This window comes from Sorex araneus, chromosome 8, assembly GCF_027595985.1.
Source record: "Sorex araneus isolate mSorAra2 chromosome 8, mSorAra2.pri, whole genome shotgun sequence".
Taxonomy (NCBI): Eukaryota; Metazoa; Chordata; class Mammalia; order Eulipotyphla; family Soricidae; genus Sorex; species Sorex araneus.
In genome coordinates, this window is record NC_073309.1 from 34847026 (window position 1) to 34852941 (window position 5916).

The 5916-nt window shown below is 41.2% G+C and overlaps 1 pseudogene; it reads left to right on the plus strand.

Moving 5' to 3' along the window:
* The first annotated feature begins 589 nt into the window (after nucleotides 1-589).
* Nucleotides 590-3687, plus strand: LOC101549422 (tetratricopeptide repeat protein 33-like; annotated as a pseudogene).
* The last annotated feature ends 2229 nt before the right edge of the window (nucleotides 3688-5916 follow it).

The following is a 5916-nucleotide window of genomic DNA, read 5'->3' on the forward strand; positions in this document are numbered from 1 at the left end:
TGTCTGGGACATCTGCTCCTCTAACCTCTTGAACATTCCACAATAACCTCCTATTCTGAGCTCTTTCCCCCAATTTTATATTTTATTGTTTTATCTTTCTTAATGCTTTGAAATTATCATGAATCAGCAGCACTCCTCAGAGCTGACTCTTCCAGCCTCTGGTAAAGGTGATATGTAACATGGATGTTGACTATGCTGAGACATACAGTCATTGACCATGCCCACCTCTCATTTCCCAGGTGAGTCAGTAGGTACAAGCGTTGGTTGCTGTGAGGTGGATATGGCACCCTAATAACTCAGGACCTGGGCTGGAATTAGGATTAAATATATCTTTACTCTCATCCTGAGCCTAAACTAAGGCCTTCAAGGAGACTTTCTCCATCTGACTAGTCACCATAGTCCATTAGCAGAGACAACGTTCAAGCACAAGAAAAAAAAAACATTTCAAAGACCAGAAATCAGGTTTGCCAGGAATATCCAATCTGTGGTTGCTGCTAGAGAAAGAGGAGACAAGGTGAGTGGGTCTCTGAGTTATGGGAGAAAGAAACTTCTGAAGTCTGAGAGTTGAGGCAGAGCCAGGATATTAAGAATGGTTTACTTTGGATGGAAGAAGAGAATTGGTAAGAAAGCCTCAAAAACTTCCCAGTAGTTTGAAACTAAAGCTGCTGATGAGCAAGATACAGGTATCAAGAAGTTAAGAATTAAATGAAGCACTAGTTAATCCAAAATGATGTCATCCTATATGAAATGAAGTCACAGATTTTCTTTTTTTTTTAATTTTATTTTATTTTATTTTTATAACTTATTTATTTTTAATTAGAGAATCACCGTGAGGGTACAGTTACAGATTTATACACTTTTGTGCTTATACTTCCCTCATACAAAGTTCGGGAACCCATCCCTTCACCAGTGCCCATTCTCCACCACCCGTAAACCCGGCGTCCCTCCCACCCTCCCCAATCCCATCTCCCCCACACCCCACCCTGCCACTGTGGCAGGGCATTCCCTTCTGTTCTCTCTCTCTAATTAGCTGTTGTGGTTTGCAATAAAGGTGTTCAGTGGCCGCTGTGCTCAGTCTCTAGCCCTCATTCAGCCCGCAACTCCCTTCCCCCACATGGCCTTCAACTACAATGTAGTTGGTGATCGCTTCTCTGAGTTGCCCTTTCCCCGGAACGTGAGGCCAGCCGCGAAACCATGGGGTCAACCTCCTGGTACTTATTTCTACAGTTCTTGGGTATTAGTCTCCCACTCTGATATTCTATATACCATAGATGAGTGCAGTCTTTCTATGTCTGTCTCTCTCTTTCTGACTCATTTCACTCAGCATGAAACTTTTCATGCCCATCCACTTAACTACAAAATTCTTGACTTCCTTTTTTCTAACAGCTGCATAGTATTCCATTGTATAGATGTACCAAAGTTTCCTCAACCAGTCATCCGTTTTGGGGCATTCGGGTTTTTTCCAGATTCTGGCTATTGTAAACAGTGCTGCGATGAACATACATGTGCAGATGTTGTTTCGATTGTACTTTTTTGCCTCTCTGGGATATATTCCCAGCAGTGGTATTGCTGGGTCAAATGGGAGCTCAACCTCTAGTTTTCTGAGAATCGTCCATATTGTTTTCCAAAAGGGCTGAACTAGCCGGCATTCCCACCAGCAGTGTAGAAGGGTCCCTTTCTCCCCACATCCTCTCCAACAGCGGTTGCTTTTGTTCTTTTGGATGTGTGCCAGTCTCTGTGGTGTGAGGTGGTATCTCATGGTTGTTTTGATCTGCATCTCTCTGATGATTAGTGATGCAGAGCACTTTTTCATGTGCCTTTTGGCCATTCGTATTTCTTCCTTGGTAAAGTTTCTGTTCATTTCTTCGCCCCATTTTTTGATGGGGTTGGATGTTTTCTTTTTGTAGAGTTCAACCAGTGCTTTATATACCATTGATATCAACCCCTTATCTGATGGGTATTGTGTAAATATCCTTTCCCATTCTGTGGATAGTCTTTGTATTCTGGTCACTGTATATCTTGCGGTGCAGAAGCTTTTTAGTTTAATGTAGTCCCATTTGTTGATCTCTGTTTTTACTAGATTGCTTAGTTCCGTGTCACGTTTGAAGATACCTTTATCTTCAATATCGTGGAGGGTTTTGCCGACCTTGTCTTCAATGTACCTTATGGTTTGTGGTCTAATGTTGAGGTCTTTAATCCATTTTGATCTGACTTTTGTGCATGGTGTCAGGTCAAGGTCTAAACCCATTTTTTTGCATGTGGTTGTCCAGTTTTGCCAGCACCATTTGTTAAAGAGGCTTTCCTTGCTCCACTTCACATCTCTTGCTCCCTTATCAAAGATTAGATGATCATACATTTGGGGTTGTGTGTAGGGATATTCCACCCTGTTCCATTGGTCTACGGCTCTGCCTTTGTTCCAGTACCATGCTGTTTTAATTGTTACTGCTTTGTAGTAAAGATTGAGGCTGGGGAGGGTGATGCCTCCCATCATCTTTTTCCCAAGAATTGTTTTAGCTATCCTTGGACGTTTGTTATTCCATATGAATTTTAGGATTGCTTGATTCATTTCTTTGAAGAATGTCATGGGTATACATATTGGGATCGCATTGAATCTGTATAATGCTTTAGGGAGTATTGCCATTTTGACAACATTGATTCTCCCTATCCACGAGCAGGGTATATGTTTCCATTTCCTCATGTCCTCTTTGATTTCATGGAATAGCGTTTTGTAGTTTTCTTTGTAAAGGTCTTTTACTTCCTTGGTTAAGCTGATTCCGAGGTACTTGATTTTCTGGGGCACAATTGTGAATGGGATTGCTTTTTTCATGTCCCTTTCCTCTGCCTCATTGTTTGCATATATGAAGGCCATGGATTTTTGGGTATTGATTTTGTAGCCTGCAACTTTACTGTATAAGTCTATTGTTTCTAAGAGTTTCTTAGTAGAGGTTTTAGGCTTCTCTAGATATAGTATCATGTCGTCTGCAAATAGTGAGAGTTTGATTTCTTCCTTTCCTATCTGGATGCCCTTAATCTCTTTTTCTTGTCTAATAGCTATTGCAAGTACTTCCAGTACTATATTGAAGAGGAGTGGTGAGAGTGGGCATCCTTGTCTTGTGCCCGATCTCAGAGGAAAGGCCCTTAGTTTTTCCCCGTTGAGGATAATGCTTGCCGTAGGCTTGTGATAGATGGCTTCGGAAGTCACAGATTTTCATTGTCTCTTCAGAAAATGTTCCCAGGATTTCATGCTGTGGAAATAGCTGTTCAGAGAAATCCACATTAATGGGAGTCTTGGCAAAGTTGGGAATGTGCTGAACTTGGATTAGGAGAGATCTGGCAATTATAAATTTTCAAGTTGCCCTTCATATCTATCCAGTGAACCCTGAAATATGGAAATAAGACCTTTCTGGAGGCAAAAACCTCCAGGAGAAGCATAAAGTAACATAAAGGATTAAAGAAGGTGAAGCATCAATGGAATCAATACATTTATCACTAAAGTCAGTTCCTGACTATGACTTTGAAAGTGGTGAGATTGTTGCTGTATGTGCCACTATTGTAGAAAAACAGAAGACAGCTTCAGCAAAGTAAACAATAGTTATTATAACAGCTTCTGTGACTGTGGAGACTGTAACTAAGAAGAAAGATGGGTCCGCCCCACCAGATGGGTCTGTTTTTATCAAAGTCCAATGAAGCATAGCATAAATTATTTGAATCTGTCTTTTGACTGCCTCTTAAAGAATTAGGCATAGGGACATTTTCTCTGGAGAAACAGGACAAAACTCCTGTTCGTAAAATATGTTTTTCGGATGAGTCATATAAAAATTAAATGATAAAATTGTTGTATAGTGTTTATACTATGCTTTGATAGAGTATGGTTTAAACTTAAGATTTAAGGGGGGAGAACTTAAGATTTAAAATAAAACTGTAATGTTTGAGATTAAGAGCTTATTTAATTCATATCTATAAATGAATACATTTTAAAGACACAATTCAAAGAATTTAATTCTCAAATTGTGAATAACTTGGTAGCCAGTGTTATTAAAATGTTGCCTCTTCAATCAAAATGGTAGCCATCTCTCTAGACTGAACTAAGCTATATCCCCACGCTGGCTGAGAAGAAATATCCTTCTTTCTCGGGAAGAAACGTGGCGTGGTGTCAAACATAGTGTGATGTCCATTAAGCAAACAGACCTGGTGGCGTGGGAATGGGAAATAAGGGGAAAAATTAGGTACATGGACCAGCGGGACGCTGGTGGTATCTCGAGCCGGAGCCGATATCAGCGCAAGAGCTTTGGTTCCAGAAACTGCTCCCAGACACTCTACTAGACTATCAACTAAGCCAGAGCCCCACGCCGGCTGATGACGGGAAATAACCATCCTCTTCGGTTTTTTTTCCCTTTGTCAGACAGCGTGGCGATAACTCGGTGGCGCGGGGCAAGAGGGAAAAAGAAAAGTTATGTAACAAACAGCAGTACTTAATATCTCTATATGCTTAGTAATGGAGAATTATCAAATGCCTCATTGGCAATAGGACTGTCTTTTTCTTTTTGGGGGGAAACCCCAGCAACGGTAGTGAGTTGTGTGTTGAAACATGGAATGCAATCGAGATAAGCGCAAATGAAGTGAAACTTATCACGTATAAGGGTGGGGACTAGGGAGGTGGGAGGGGGCGGCAGATATACTGGGGGGGTTGGGGATGGAAGATGGGCACTGGTGAAGGGAGGGGTGTTTGAATATTGTATAACTGACATAATCCTGAGAACTTTGTAACCCTCCACTTGGTGATTCAATTAAAAAAAAAAAAGTTAAAAAAAAAATGTTGCCTCTTTGCCTTTTGCTTTATGATTAAAGCAAGCAGGCTATTTCCTCCCCACTTAGAAACAGACACTGTCAAACTATTCCATTTTCTATTTTTTTGTTTCATTAAAATATGTCAAGGGGCCAAAGTGATAGTACATTTGCCTTGCACACAGTCAACCTAGGTTCTATCCCCAGCATCCCAGATGGTCCCCCAAGCATCGCCAGGAGTAATTTCTGAGGGCAGAGCCAGGAGTAACCCCTGAGCCTTGGTGGGTGTGACCCAAAAATATGAATAAATTAAATTAAATTAAATAGAAGTTAAAAACAAGAACTTTTCAAAGGAAGGAAGTAGGTGCAGTACATGTCCATGAAGGCATCTACTGAGAATTGGCTGGGATAATCCAGAAAACTATCATGGGAGCAGGAGGGGAAGGGACACTCAGAATAGGGGGACAGCAAGACCTAGGGCATGGAGAGGTCTCTATGAGGCATTATTGTGGGGAGAGGAGAAGCAGAAAGTAAAGCACATCCCAGGCGTCAGGGTAATAGATTTCACAGTGATTCTGTGACACAGGCATTTCTTTTTCAGTTTTTTTTAATAAATAAGTAAAAGGGAAAAGTTGTATATAGGACTAGAGAGAGAGAATACAACAATATAGAATGCTTGCCCTGCACATGACTGCCTTTGATTTGTTCTTTGGCACTGCCTGTGGTCCCCGGACCCCTACCAAGAGTGATCCCTGAGAATAGCGCCTGAAATATGCTCTGAGCAAAGCCAACTGTGACCCAAAAGCCAAACAAATGAACAAAAAAGTTGTTTATATTTAAACAGTGTACAATCACACCTTCAAGCTAATCAACATATCCGCCACCTTACCTAGTTTACACCTTTTAATATGCATCTGGAGAATATTTCATACTGTACAGAAATCTTCAAATGTGCAATTTATCATCATGAACTACCGGCTTTCACATAGTGAATCTATATAGAGAGAAGCCACCTGAGTTAAACCTATTGCTGGAGGACCTCTAGCCAGATGCTTGAGCTCTGAGCCACCAGTGCCAGGGCCCGTATCCTCCCTACACCATCTTCTTCCTTTGGGTGTCTTCTTCAAGCCT